At 38.5% G+C, this 15,572-nt stretch overlaps 1 long non-coding RNA gene across 1 annotated transcript; it reads right to left on the bottom strand.

The window, feature by feature from the left end:
• Positions 1 to 752: 752 nt before the first annotated feature.
• Positions 753 to 7,568, bottom strand: LOC128118557 (uncharacterized). The gene is made up of 2 exons (XR_008221257.1): positions 5,122 to 7,568; positions 753 to 5,075 (listed from the first exon to the last, which is right to left on the bottom strand). It is a non-coding gene; the product is annotated as an uncharacterized LOC128118557 (long non-coding RNA).
• Positions 7,569 to 15,572: the final 8,004 nt, after the last annotated feature.

Raw genomic sequence — 15,572 nt, 5'->3', positions numbered from 1 at the left:
CATGCTTGTATCCCCTCTGAGCCATAGAGAAGAGCTGGACAACTTCCTGCTAAATGGTGAGTTTCCGGCGAGAGGAGTGTGCATCGCTTGTGGCTCTGGAATAGCCACTAGACTATGGTGTGAGGTAAGGAGCAGTGACCTGGTTTCATAGATTTCATCTTCCCGTGCCTTCAGCCATCCATCTGGCAAGTATTCACTATCGCTTTTGGTGTGCTAGTCCTGGACCAAAAGAATGAGACCTTCTAGCCCAAATACATGTTTCTATCATAAAAGCGCTTAATTTTTAGACATTCATCGTTCCTGGACTTGGGCATCCATTTGGCCATGTGTGAGTAGGATGGATCTGTCTGGTTATGATCTATGCATATATCTATATGTCATATGTAAACATGTCATGTTCATACACACCACCTGGGTGAACAGAGACATTCGGGTCTAAGATTGTCTATATTCTTGGGTTACTGTGCCTGTTGTCTTTGGCCTACTCAGGGATTTTTATTCTATTCTTTAGAGAACTTATCTTTTACAGGTATTTTTATCTGATTTGAAAAACTTTCCAGTATGTGAGTTACAAAGTGGTATTTGCTATCAGGAAAGATGGCTTCATCAGAGGTTAGGAGCGTGCACCCTGCGCCGCACAGGCATCTCATTCGGAATTGCGTAGGTTTATAAAAGAAATGTATGCATTTCTCTCTTTTTAAAGACTGCACACACACACAAGTATGTGTGTCCTTTCCATGGTAGTAGCTTGAAAGTATTTGTGAATATTTTAGTAAGTCTCAAAATCTTTAAAAGAGTTAAAAAAAAAAGAAAAGAAAAAATTATTGATACATCAGTGCCAACTTTGAAGGTAGAGCAGTTAGTGACCCTTATGGTAAATTCTGAAAACTCCTTTACAAAATGAAGTATACATGTTGTGTCTTTTTACCCATGGCTTGTCCTTATGTCTTGCCATTGTAAATGTATGTATGTTCCTGAAGAAAATCAAACCACATAGAATTATAGGCTACAAGTTCCTCTGCTTACCTACCCCTTGTTTTTCTAGGGGTGACGACTATCAATGGTCTGCTACCTGTCCTTCCAGACGCTTCCTTCAAGTGTACAAATACATGTGTGTCTGTATATGTGCATGCATGCACCCTTGTGTGTTAGTTTTCTACAAATAGAATGATATTCTTTGCTGTGACTCTTTTTCATGTTTTTAAATATTGGAAAAACACCTTGCCATAAGTGTTTACATCCATTTGAAAAGAACTGCCTATCCCACTGTAGAGCTACATTTTAGTTGACTCGGTCTTCTGTCGAATGGGAAACAAGGTAGTTTTTACTTATCACACACTAAGTGTTTTATGCATCCATGTATTTTCTCACTTACTATGACCATTTCCATGGGATTTTGAATTTTATTTTTTACACAATATTTGTAATAAAGACTTTTAATGCATAGTCAGGCAAAGAGATCGTAGTTGAGACCCTAGTTGTGAATAAACAGTGTAGAGAGTGCCTATTTTTAAAGCAGAGCATCTTTTGAAAGACTTCCTCCTTGATAGGTTAGCCAAATACCTTGCCAAAATTTAAAAGAGAAAATTAATCTGTTCCCAATGAAGCTAAAATGTGGTCAGCTGTCTTGAACGGTGTGAAGGAAGATGAATCGATCCTTGGCTTGCTTGCTTTTAACTTTAGTACTCAAGCCAAATGAATGGTGTATATCACATTTTATAAAACACTCGCCATGTTCGTGTGTCATTTATAAAAGGTAGAAGGGAAAGGAAAGGGGTCAAACCCTATGACACAAGCAGCATCCTCTTCTCACATTTATGGTCTAGCAGTTAGCCACTTACTGTCTCCTTCAAGAACAGACAGAAAAACAGTCAAAGATAGTTCAACAGCAGACATGTTACAGTGTGCTATCATTTCCTGCTGGGGGATCAAGATTCAGCGGGACCTCTTGGGAAATGCCCAACTCTGTGGCATCATCTCTTGAGTCCCTAGACCCTACTTGAGTCTGTCTTTTAATTTCACTGCCCAGATACATGGCCCAGTGTTTCCACAAAATACTCTACCCTGCTGCAGTCGCTGTCTGTCCCTATGGTAGTTTCAACTACGTTTTTTGTCCACACCTCTACTCTTCACCCTCAGAGAAGAACAGGAACAGGCAGGAGAGCAAAGTTCACCCTGATCCATGTAGCCTCAGTGTTTCTTTCAGATTTCAGTGCATTTGCCAACACATCGCCTCTACTGAACACATGAGACTTCTTTAACATCAGATTTTTATGATGCCTGTTGTTATGATTATAAAAAGTCAGTGGCCTGAACATCATTAGGTGGCATATAAGTACAAAACTAAGAAAATCCGTGCCATGAGCCACATTAGATGTTAGTTAGTTTTATAAGCAAGCTGCACACAAGCCTTAATGTGAGCCCTTCCATGTTGGTGGTTGAAGTCTGTCTCAACTCTTGTTTTATGTTAAGGTCTGCTATAATTGTTAGCCTTAAAATTGATGCACTTTCCAGTGTGTGTGCCATTTAAATAATTAAGAGATAAAAAGTGACATGTGTTTTTCAGTGGTGAGAATAGAATCACGTCAGAAAATATGTTCAAATTCTTCAAATATGTGAGGAATTGGAAGCTTAGTATTTTATGGAAAGCATTCCTAAATATATAGAACTATTCCTAATATTTTAGTACTCTTGGAATTTTTTTGCAGCAATTATGCTATGTTCAGAACTCATAGCAAATAACGATGCTACGTAATAACTTCACTTGAATCTTTATTTAAAATATTCTTACTGAAAGTTTTAATTGTATTTCCACAGTTTGTGAATTCTATAAAAGAAAATTTTCTTGACTGGAAACACAATAAATAAAATTAGCTGGAGCACATTTTGTTTTTCAAATTATAACTTAATTATGTACTTTTCTACAATTGTGGACACTAACTTCCAGGATCACATTAAAATGTGTTTCTGCAATGATCATATCAATTAAACTAAGATACTCGTGTAGAAACAGTATTATTTAAATAAAACAAAAATTCCAAACTTGAAAGGGTATTTAAGACTGTGAAAAGTTAATTTTTTGGGTGCAAATCAATGGATGTGACTCCACTGTAACTTCCTTTGTGCAGTTAAGACTGATTTCAAAGCTAAGTGCTGTATGGGACTTCTGTGCATCACTCTGTGAGTCTGCAGCTTTTGTTGATGGTAATTGTCTATTTACAGATTAACTGAAGCCTTGATATGTCACGTACTTTATACGTCCTTATACATATTGCCAGCTGTGCAAGCCTGCAATCATGCATATTAGAAAATAATTTTTTTCTTTTAACTAAAGAAGTGACTGTTTTTGGAAATAATGACTTAAAATGCAAAAAAATTATCTTTTTGAAAAATACACGAAATATTACCAATGCCCTTTGGAGGGTCATTTCTTTATGTCTCTATAAGACATTTTATTAGTTGATTAGATTATGTAGAGTCATTAACAAAGAAAATATTTTTTTCAGTTCTCAGTCATATGCTATCGCTCTGTTCAGCAATACACACCTATCTCCATACCGTGAACCTATTTTTTTTCTTAGTTTTCCAGATTATCTTGCTTTTTACTCCAGCAGTCCCCTCCTTGTCTCATCTTGGCCAAATGAAGAATAATTTTTCTTAACTATTAGTTCCTTTCACTAGAATGCAATGAAATTCTGTGCCGAAAGGTCTTTATGACCTAACTCAAGCAGTAAATGTCATTTATCCTTACTGTTTATTAGCTGAAATGGATCCAGAGTGCCTGGGCCATTTTTCCTGAGTCTTCATAGGAGGTGCGGGACTCTCCTAGCTCTCTGCCAAATAAGTCAAACAAATTAGATGCCACTTGGACCAGAGGGTTACTAAAACTCTAGAATCAAACTTTACAAATTCATGGTTATCAGCAGACAAAAAACATGTAAACATTCATGCAACCTGTCTTTCATCCTTCATCTAAAATAAGTTATAGTTATGATCACTGGTCTCTACGTAAAAACATCCTCCAGCTTCAACTTGAGGTGGATTGAAATATAGGAGCAATTGTATGTAAGATGCAGCTGTCAATTCATGTCCTGTGCTTATTAATAGATGTTTTTGATAATCTAAAGTAGTCACTTTGTCTATAACCTGGATCGGCCCTATTCTAGAGAATCGGCCCTATTCTAGAGAAATTGCTTATCATTTGAAAACAGTCAAATAGTTTAATTAATCAGATTTACATATAAGCCACACTCAAAATTTATTTAATATAGGTTTACTATATAACAAAAAAGTTCAGAGAGTATTAAGTGTATTAAGTTACCCCAGGAATTGCAGAAATAATGTTATTTCAGGTTTTCCTTGTAGCTGGCAGGCTGTGCTGTAGTCATTGGTTCACCTTGTGGCCAGGTAGGGAAATTGTCTTAAAATTCTAGTTAAATTCTTAAAAATGCCAGTTTTTCATTAGCATCACTTCCTCTATATCTAAATATATTATTTCAAATAAATAGTATCTAAATATCTGATGCACATATCTAATTTGTAGCCTATAGAAAATCAATGTGCTTTATGTTTCTTTACAGAAAACTCTAGATATAATATTGTTGCTTTTATCAGCTGACTACAAATCATTTCTCTATTTTTTTAAGTTGCAAATGGTAGCTCAATAGCCAATATTTATTATTGATCATATTTGTTCACAAATTTCTGTAGATGGTGTTTTGAAAGCTTTCTTTTCATATGAAATTCAGAACAGTAATCGGTTTATGTAGACGTGCATATATAGACACCGTTTGCCAAGGCAAAACCAATCTGTTACAGATTTTTATGAAAATTAAAAGGTACCCAGGTAGTGCACTTGGCAGTTGGTCCAGCCAGAGCCCTTAGGTCTGGGGCCGGCTGGATTTGCTTCCAATTCCTCCTCCATCAGTTGACTGATGTCTTTGAAAGGTCCCGGTCTACTGTAGTTTTATTTTATTTTGTTCTGTTTTGTTTCCTTCTCTATCTGCCCTTTGAAAATTGGTTCCATGGTGAAAGGCAGAAGGCATACTGAGTGTGTCCGACATGCACCAGGCAACCTGCTGCATGTGTCTGTGGTGACTTGTCCGGCATGCACCAGGCAACCTGCTGCATGTGTCTGTGGTGACTTGTCTGTCGTCCTGGACCCCATACCAGCCCTGGCCTTCCCTGACACAGTAAAGTTAGGGACTTTAATTTAAACCCTTGTTTTATGTGACTGTTGCCCTCTGCATGCACACCTCTGCCACCTTCTAATAAAGGCCCCTATAACCCCTTGAGGGGAAGTTAATTGGCAATATACTTGCTTTTGAAGAAAGCTATTAATACACTCTTAAGTAGTACATATTTCATTCTTACAAAAATTTAGTCAAAACAGCAGCATGTCTGGGCATAGTGGCGCACGCCTTTAATCTTAGCACTTGGGAGGCAGAAGCAGGCATGTCTTTGTGAGTCCCAGGCCAGCATGGTCTCCAGAGTGTTTTCCAGGACAACCAGAGCTACATAGTGAGACCATGCCTCAAAAAATAAAATAAAACTCAACAAAACAAAACAAAAAAAAAAAGAGCAGCATAAAAATTTATTACATTAACCCATCATTTATTAAAAAGCCACAAGTGAGTAGTAGTTATTTGGTTCCTCTTTTAAACCAAATTGGTAAGACATTTTCATGTCTTGGAAATCTGAAGGACAGTTACATTATCCACATCTTTTTTTTTTTTAACAGTGTTAAAATGCTAAAAAGAAATAATTGGGGTTTGAATCTGTTGCTATTGCATATTCAGAAATTGATGTTCTAATGAATAGTTACCGTCTCTGATTTCAATTTGAGACTATATCCCATTTTAATTCTGTTCTCAATAGCAAGTGATGATTCATTTCATCATCTTAAGGTGAGTAGTTTGCATTACTGATTTGTACCAGGTCTTGTCACTTTCCTTTTATCGCACAGTTTAAAATTTTCTGTAAACTCTGTAGCCCTTTTCCAAATAATGTGCCATAAGGTTTTTCACGTTGAAAATGTTTGATTTTTTTTAAACTTATAACTGTTTCTACATTTCAGTAGTTGCACTGCTAACTTTGATCTTCATAAAGAACATGGAAGAAGCCATTTTGAATGTATTTTAGGAAATAGTCAAGTAGAAATAACAATATAGATGTCATTGATACTCTTAATTCATCCTGAAAAGCGATTGGAAAGGAAAAGCAAATTCTACCAAAATGAAAAGGTTGAAAAACAAGGGTATCCAAAAGACCTGATTTCTTATCTTGTTGAAGCAATCAACTTTCAGATGAGTACTTTATACTGTTGGGTCCATGAGTTGTGCAGTGTCCACTCACCACTGTAGTGTTGGTACACTAATGATTGCCAAGAAAGGAAGAATTAGTGAAGAAAGCCAGGGAAATCAGCCTTGTTTCCACTCTCCAGTAGCACGAACTATTGTACAGTCCCACCCTTCCATATGGTGCTTGTGTGATGATGTAACATTTGTGTATGTTACTAGTGCCTTATTTCTTTCACGTGACTTTATTTCTTATCAAAAGAGCCATAAATTTTGTTGGTGTTCTTTGATTCCTCTTTTTAAAGCATGCTAATCAGTTGTCTTTATAGATGTACCTAGCCTGCATTTGCTACTGAATCTACTATATTGTCTCTAGAATAATAAATTAGCTGTATTTTTCTCAAGTATGTTGCTTGTTTTTAAACTAAAGCAAGAAAATGAATATTAAATACCAGAAATTGAGGCTAATAGAATTAATTTTTATTTTTTAAACCACACACACACAAAAAAAGAAGGTCGAATAAATTGGAAACAGTGTAATAAACTTGTTGGCAACTCCATTTATGGTAAAACCACCAAATTTTACAAACAGCATTAAAAATAAACATAACTGTGATGTTTTAGAAATGCGGCCATTTCTCTACAACTTGTCTTTGACAATATTTTATCATTAAGTTTCTTATAGATGTAAAACAAACAAAAAAACAACCCAGTAGTTGTCACAATTTACACATCATTCACTCACAGTGGGCTGTAACAACTCAAGCCATGCTGTATATTATTTGCTCTTCAAGGTCTGTGCCTTTTATTTTGTACTATACAAAATACCGGTTTTGTTTATATATACATATACATGCACATTATATCACATATATATATATTTCCAATTCACTTGTGACTGATAAAAGCAATGCAAGTATCAGGTCACACAAATTGTAGGGACAATTCCTTGAGAAGATGAATGGATACCTTGTGGAGTCTAGTTGCAGGCTCTCCGTAATGTCCCTATATCCTTTTGTAGTGTTGTTTTTTTTTTTAAATGATCAATATTTTGGGTTAATTGTTTTAAATTGGGAGGGTAATATTAATTATGATATCAGATCATATGGAAGAATATAAAGACATTATCTGGATGAAACTAATGGGCGTCAAGTGGTTCCAATTGTCACTGTGTGTACAGTGTAGATTACTGTGGAGTGTGCTGTTTACCACACCGTCTGTGCAGAATATCACCGCAGCGTCATCTAGCAATGCCTAATAAAGGTTTTTAAAAGACAAGACTCATGTCTTTTTTCCAGTAGATTTTGATTCTAAATAAATAAAGGCAAAATCAACACTCACATATTATGAATTAATTTGGAATTATTGGAGTAGTGATTATTCTCCTAACTGAGGGAGTGGACGAAGGAGGGAAAATAGAAATCGTTGCATCAAATATTTATGCCTATTTTATACCCTAGCAGATTTTTCTAGTCCTGTTGCCTGAAAAGGACTTTTGTTGACCAAAGAACATGAAGATGATTTCTATGGACACAAAGTGGATAAATATATGACACATTTATGCAATGAAATACTACAGAACAATCAAATGAAAAATATATGACTGAGACCTCCATTCCAAAAGAGCTGAATTTCATAGATACTGTGTTGTATGAATTAAGCCAGACACCATTAAAAGTATAGCATACAATAACACTGATCAAAAATAGACAAAACTAATCACTGGTCACAAAGTGGTTGTTTGTGGGTTGGGGATTGTTGACTAGGGAGGAGAATGAAGAACATTTCTAGAATAGGGCAGTCTGTCTCCAGGATGCATACATGTATTAACTGTTGTGCATTAAAATCTGGACATGTTGGGCTGGAGAGATGGCTCAGAGCTTAAGAGCACTGACTGCTCCTCCAAAGGTCCTGAATTCAATTCCCAGCAACCACATGGTGGCTCACAACCACCTGTAATGAGATTTGGTGCTCTCTTCTGACACACAAGCATAACACTGCATACATTATAAATAAAAATAAATATAAAGATCTGGACACTTTAAACATATTTTGAATATATATCATACCATCATTTGAAAGAACAATGGAGGGAAAAAAAAAAGATAATCTGGAAGATTCCAGAAGAAAAAAGTCACCCATAATCTCAGATGCGGATAAAGGTGACTATGATATGGCACCTGTCAAATTGTAAATTCTATCGTCTTTTTTCATTTTTATTAGATTGTCTCCCCTGGATTGTTAAAACAATCCTCTAGCATGTGCTTTCAGTATCTGTACTCCACTGCTATCAGCTGAATAAGGGGGCCATTCTGGAACACAAATCCTGTCATACATCCTTAGTAATGGATTTTGGGGTCAGGCTGAAAACAACCATGTGGCATATGCACCCTCATGCATCCAGATGGCATCATTTAAAGTTGATGTCAAGTTATATTTCTGGCACCCATTTACAAGAGTATTCTTTCATGCATACTCCTCATTGAAACGTCTTTACAATGTTTGCTATTTAACCAGTGAAAAAAATGGGACCTGACAGCCAAGCCAAGTACACTGCAGAGTTTCAATTGCACTTAATTCCTCTCATTCTAGTAAGCACTCATCTCCAAGCATCATGCTGTAAATTTAAATGCAAAAAAAATGCTACTCCTTATAGTTACAGATGCCAACACCACCCACATGCATAATACAGTAGAAATGTATTTCATGTACACAACATGCCACAAATATTTGTAACATATGCTCCAAGCTAAACAAGCACTTTGAATTGTAAGTTTCTATTTCTTCTAGAACTCTAGTTCAAGTGCCTCTCCCAGTGTTGAGAAGATAGAATATGTCCTGGAATGTAATCAAAGTAGGGTACCTCATTATGGACATTCCCATTTGTTCTTACCTGTTAATCTCCATATTTATATTTCAACCAGTGATTTTTTTTTTAGGAGTTTCCTGTTGAAAAGTTAATGATTGTATCCTTTAGAAATTAACCATGCTGCAGGTTTTAACCCTCAGGTCACAGTTGAGGTAGCTTTATGAAGATGGCACATGCACAGCTCAGTGGTTAGCTGAGACACTTACAGCTGTATTGTTTGGGGCATGTTGTTTAACTTTGCTGTGACTAGGTTTTTCCTTTTACATGGAGATAGCATGCTTCTGAAGACAATTTTGAGGATTGACTGGGTCTAAGATATGTTTAAGTGCTTATCCTATTTTGTTCTTCATAATAAGCTTGCAGGAAATATTAGCTCATACTTCAGTTAATGACTGTTTCATTTGGAACATGGCCAATACAAGATGAATCACTGATGACAGGCATGAACACTAGAGAAAGCTAGTTTACTTTGGTTATGACACATTGAGTCTAGGATGTAGTCTCAAGTGTCCCAAAACGAAAATTATTTTAATGGCTAATGTCTAACATCTACATTTCTGGACTTTCTTATCGGTTAAATGTATAATTTTGTTCAAGGCGTCTATTACTTTGTTTTAGTCAACACATACTGTTTTGTTGCTTGAATGATTCAGTTTCACTCACCTAACTATGTAGCTCCTGTAGAAGATACCATTATTTCTCATACTCCACCATATCAGTAAAAACAAGGACTACAGAGATAGGCTCTAGAGTTAATCCAACCCCAGCAGTCTTTGAACTTGGTTCCACTGGAAGCGTTTCCCTTCTACTTTTAAGGGTGTGACTGAGTTTCCAGATACCATTTGTCTACAATCAAGAAGAGATAACCATGTGGCTGGAGTGATGCTCCTACCAGCCAGTGATGGCCAACAAACACAAGTGAGTAGCAGAAATCCTGTCCTCGAGCTCTCAGAAAGAGCATAGGCCAGCCAATACTTTGACTTCCAGAACTCTAAAACAGCAAGATTCTGCCTGCCTGACCCACTCAGTTTAGAACAAAGCTGCCAACAGAAGCTGAGAACTGAACAATCTTTTCAACATCTTCAGTGATGTGCGTTATCCTTAAAGACCTCAATGTTTTGCTGTTTGTCCAAAGTATTTGATTATATGACCTAAACCTTGGATCTGTTTCCCACAAGTTTTCTGCACAGAAAACTTCTTTGATTTCCTACCAATGTGGTGGCTTGAGTTCTAAGAGCAAATATCCCAACTGGCCTGGAAGCAGAGGCCTACCATTTTCTTTAAAGCCTGTCCAACAAACTGTGTTACATCACAGATGAATTCACAAGGACATCATGAAGCTTGCTTCAGTCCCTGGCTGGAGAGATTGACTTGGAGGCATAATTGTCATTTGTTCATTCATCCCGTATCTTTGGAGTCCCTGCTGTGTGTCAGACTAGTCTAAGTCTTGGTGATATATCAGGGAACAAGACAAAAATCCCTGCCTTCATGATATTTGTGCTTTTCACGAATGGAAAAAGTAGACAAGTAAGTTACATATGTAAATTATAGAGAGGAAAAATAAACCTCTGAAGAGAAATGGGTATGACTCAGAAACTAATGTGTGAGCAAAGCATGAGAGAGATGTAGGAATTGTGTTGATGCCACAAGAAGAGTGCATAAGACAAAGGAGACTGTGGCACAAAGGCTCCAGACAAGACTCTACAATAGTTAGAGTAGATGGAGTGGAAAGAAAGATGGGCAGAGAGGAGGAAGGGGTATTGTGACAGGAGCAAGTGAGGCACTGTACCAATTGCAGTCAGAGCGAGATGAGAAGTCCACTGGAGGTTAGGCAGAGGGGCCATGTGATCAACCCTGTGTCACATCCCCATCTCTTGCTGCCACAGACTAATGGCAAGAACCAGAGAAGTAGCAGAGCAGCATGGAGGGAACAAGAATAGTGAAGCCAGGATCTAAGGATGGCTTGGAGCATGGCAGTGACAGCAGGTGAAATGAGAACTGGTTGGATTTGAATGTAGAATTAACAGGATTTGCCAATGTGATGGAGAAGCAAGCTGTGCAAAGTAAACAATACACATTCAGCCTGGATGTTCTTATAGCAGGAAGACCCTATATCAGTGCAATCAAGAATTTCAGGTCTTACACTCCTATGCCTGGGCTATCTGATCAGCCTAGAGCACATTTCATAATCTCAAGCCCGAACCTGCTGACTTGGGAGCCCACAGTACATGTACAGTAATTGTGTAGCTATGTAAATTGAGAATACCTAGTCCATTAGCTGTAGCTCCAACTGCAGGTCTGGGTGTACTCTATTGTGTCTCCTCAGCTTGCTTCTGGGTGTGCACTCTCTGGAAGTAGGATGTGCTTGGATATCTGGCATCATTATTTAGAAGGAATCATTTTAGTGGGAGAAACAAGAAATGTGATTTTTCTTAAAATTCAGGAAAGTAGCTGAGAAAGAAATCAGGGAAACAACATCCTTAACAATAGCCACAAATAATATAAAATATCTTGGGGTAACTCTAACTAAGCAAGTGAAAGGCCTATATGGACAAGAACTTCAAGTCTTTGAAAAAAAATTAGAGAAGATATCAGGAGATGGAAAGATCTCCCATGCTCATGAATTGGTAGGATTAACATAGTAAAAGTGGCCATATTGCCAAAAGCAATCTATAGATTCAATGCAATCCCCATCAAAATTTCAACACAATTCTTTACAGATCTAGAAAGAATAATATTCAACTACATGTGGAAAAAATTCAGAATAGCTAAAACAATCCTGTACAATAAAAGAATTCCCAGAGGTATCAGCATCCCTTATTTCAAGCTCTACTACAGAGCTATAGTAATAAAAACAGCATGGTATTGGCATAAAAATAGACATGTAAATCAATGGAATAGAATCAAAGACCCTGATGCAAATCCACATACCCATTAACATCTGATTTGTGACAAGCCAAAATTATACAATGGAAAAAAGAAAGCATCTTCAACAAATGGTGCTGGCATAACTGGATGTTGGCATGTAGAAGAATGCAAATAGATCCATATCTATCACTCTGCACAAAACTCAAGTCCAAGTGGATCAAAGACCTCAACATAAATCAATATGAAGGTTTCTCAGAAAATTGGGAATCAATCTATCTCAAGACCCAGCTATACCACACAGGCATATACCTAAAGGATGTTCAATCATACCACAAGGACACTTGCTCAACTATGTTCATAACAGCATTATTTGTAATACCCAGAACCTGGAGACAACCTAGATGCCCCTCAACTGAAGAATGGATAAAGAAAATGTGGTACATTTCTACAATGGAGTATTACTCAGCTGTTAAATACAATGACATCATGAAATTTGCAGGCAAATAGATGGAACTAGAAAAAAAAAAATCATCCTGAATGAGATAACCCAGACCCTGAAAGACAAGCAAGGTATGTAATCACTCATAAGTGGATATTAGCTGTAAAGTAAAGGATAACCATACTATAATCCACAGTATGGAGGGCCCAAATGGAGATGGGGATGCATGGATTTCCCTGGGAAGGGCAAACAGAAGACAGCTCTTGGGTAGACTAGGGGCTTTGCAGGGATGGGAACATGAGGAATTGGGTTAGAGTGTGGGTGGAAGGGGAAAGTAATGAAAGACATCTTGATGGGGGTGCATTTTGAGGTCAGGCAGAAACCTGGTACAAGGGAAACTCCCACAAATCTACAAGGATGACCCTAGATAAGACTCCTAGCAATAGTGGATAAGTAATCTGAACTGGCCATCTCCTGTAATCAGATTGGTGACTACCCCAATTGTCATCAGAGAGCCTTCATTCAGTGACTGATGGAAACAGATGCAGAGATCCACAGCCAAGCACTGGGCCGAGCTTGGGGAATCCTGTTGAAGAGAGGGAGGAGGCATTGTACAAGCCAGGAAGGTCAAGGTCATCACAAGGGAACCCATAGAAACAACTAGCTTGGGCTCATAGGAGCTTACAGACTTTGGACCAACAGGTAGGGAGCCTGCATGGGACTCACCTAGGCCCTCTACATATTGTGTGAGAGTTGTGTAGCTTGATCTACTTGTGGGACCCCTGGCAGTGGAAACAGGGCCTGTCCCTAATGCTTTGACTGGCTTCCAGGAACCTATTCCTCATTCTGCATTGCCTTGCCCAGCCTTAAAACAAGGGGAGAAGCTTAGTCCTACCTCAACTTGATACGTGCCATGCTTTGTTGACACCAATAGGAGGCCTGCCCCTTAATGGACAGAAACAGAGAAGGAGTGGATTGGGGAGGGGGTGGAGGGAGCAAAGGGGAGGGAATGGGAGAGAAGGGAAGGGAAACTGCAGTCGGGATAGAAAATAAATAAATAAATTTTATTAATAAAAAATTACTCAGAAAAGTAAGAGTAAAAAGAAGGAAAAGGGGAAATCTATGCCCACACATATATAGGGTGGAGAAGTGGAGGCAGAGCTCAGTCTCTTTGGCCATTGGCCGGCCACATTCACAATTTAAAAGGTTGGGCATTTTTTTTTTTGGTCCAAGGCACAGAAAAAATGTTTCCCTGCTTATTTTGTCTTTCAACAAAGATATTTTGATGGTCATTTGGCATCTTTTTTTTTTTTTGGTATTGAAAGGATACCTAAATACTTTCTTTCCAGAAGGATCCTAGATGCCCAGGATGGACATCTGGGATTTCATCTCAAATGGCCATCTTTTACCAAGCTAGTCTTGAACTATCACTTGGCCCTATCTATCTTAAAGCCAAAACACTTCTCTAGTCACAATTTACCCCATGTGCAGATGCTCAGTTCTCCTTCAGAGCAATGCAGCCAGTGATGGATATGACCTCTGCCTGTCTCTTCCCTTCCCCAGGCCTGTGACAGTGGCTGGTCCATAGGAACTACCCGCTGTGTCTTTGGTGATTGACAGACAGTCCTTTACAGTGCTGTTCCCAGGATGATGCTACACAGACTACGGTCTGGTGTTGTTACTTGGGAGGGGCACAGTCCTCTCTGCAGGGGCAGGCTCAGAAATGGAGATTTGCATTTAGGATGGTTATTGCTAAGAGCGATCACCATCCACACCTGTGAGAGAATAGGGGCAGCAGGATTGGGGAAGGAAAGCAAGGCCCCAATGAAGTCTCTCCGTGAGTCCACCAGAAAGAGGCCACGAGGCTGGAGAAGCCCCGCCGAGTGGTCCACATTACAGCAAGAGGAACTCCGGGCTCTACTAACTAGACCCTCAGTGTGAGCCGCTCCTGGGAAGGTAATGCAGCATTTTAGAATAGGTGGCTGTCTTCAGTTGAGATCGCTAGAGGGGCTCAGCTAAGAGCTGTTAATCATCAGCACTCTCCCACGTCAGGAGGGAGTTCTGCACTGCCCTTCTGACGTGGGATAGGCAGGATGAGCAGGGATGACGAAATAGGCCGAATGGAGGGAAAGCTGGGGTAGGATGGAACTTGCATTACACATTTTTATTAAGTTCCTGGGACATGGGATGTTCTCATCTCGTAGTGAACAGAATTCTTTCTACCATATCTTGTAATTACCCAAGAAATTTCTTTTTACATTTATTTATTCATTTTATTTATGTTCTGGAATTACTCTTGTTGCAGTATTCCATTAACATGTAGGAACACTGAATAACTTGCCCGTCATGCCGTTTGGAAAAGGTAAAGCTGAGAGCCGATTGATCCTGGCGTTCAGGAGCAAGGAACCTACATTAGTTACTTGCCTCATTGCTATAATCGAACACCTACCTGACTTAAAGAAGGAAAGGTTTGAGAACCACTGCTTTAGATGATCCCTCACAAACATGGTCAGAGGCTGGTTTCCTAGGCAATGGTTGAGCCTGTCAAGTTGATGGTATTAACCATCACAGTACCCAAAGTCCTAAAGTCTGAGTTACAGAATAAGAATAGAATTGTTCCCATCAAATGTCAGGATGTATGGTGCTAAGTGTATACTATCTGATGTTCATTCATTGAAAATTTATTCAAGTGAAATGTTTTTTATTGAGCTGATGTCTTCTCATTTAAAAGATCCAGATTCTAACCTCTCTAGTGGAGAGGCCAGTAGGCAATGGTTGGGAAAATAAATGCCCATGTTGCTTTCGAATATCAGGTTAGACAGACGCTTAGCTTGCTAGACTTTGGTCTAAGACAAAGACACATGAGCAACCTCTAAGCCAGTGGTTCCCAAGTTTCCTAATGCTGCGACCCTTTAATCCAGTTCCTCATGTGGTGGTGACCCCCAGCCATGAAGTTATTTCCACTGCTAATTCATAACTGTAATTTTTCTACTGTTATGAATCATAATGTAAATGTTTTTGGAGACAGAGGTTGCCAAAGGAGACTCCACCCATAGGTTGAGAACCACCACTCTAACGTGTCTTTTAGCTCTTTAATCTG

This window comes from Peromyscus californicus, unplaced genomic scaffold (genome assembly GCF_007827085.1).
Source record: "Peromyscus californicus insignis strain IS unplaced genomic scaffold, ASM782708v3 Scaffold_22__1_contigs__length_63687245, whole genome shotgun sequence".
Taxonomy (NCBI): Eukaryota; Metazoa; Chordata; class Mammalia; order Rodentia; family Cricetidae; genus Peromyscus; species Peromyscus californicus.
This window is presented reverse-complemented; position numbering and strand designations above follow the sequence as displayed.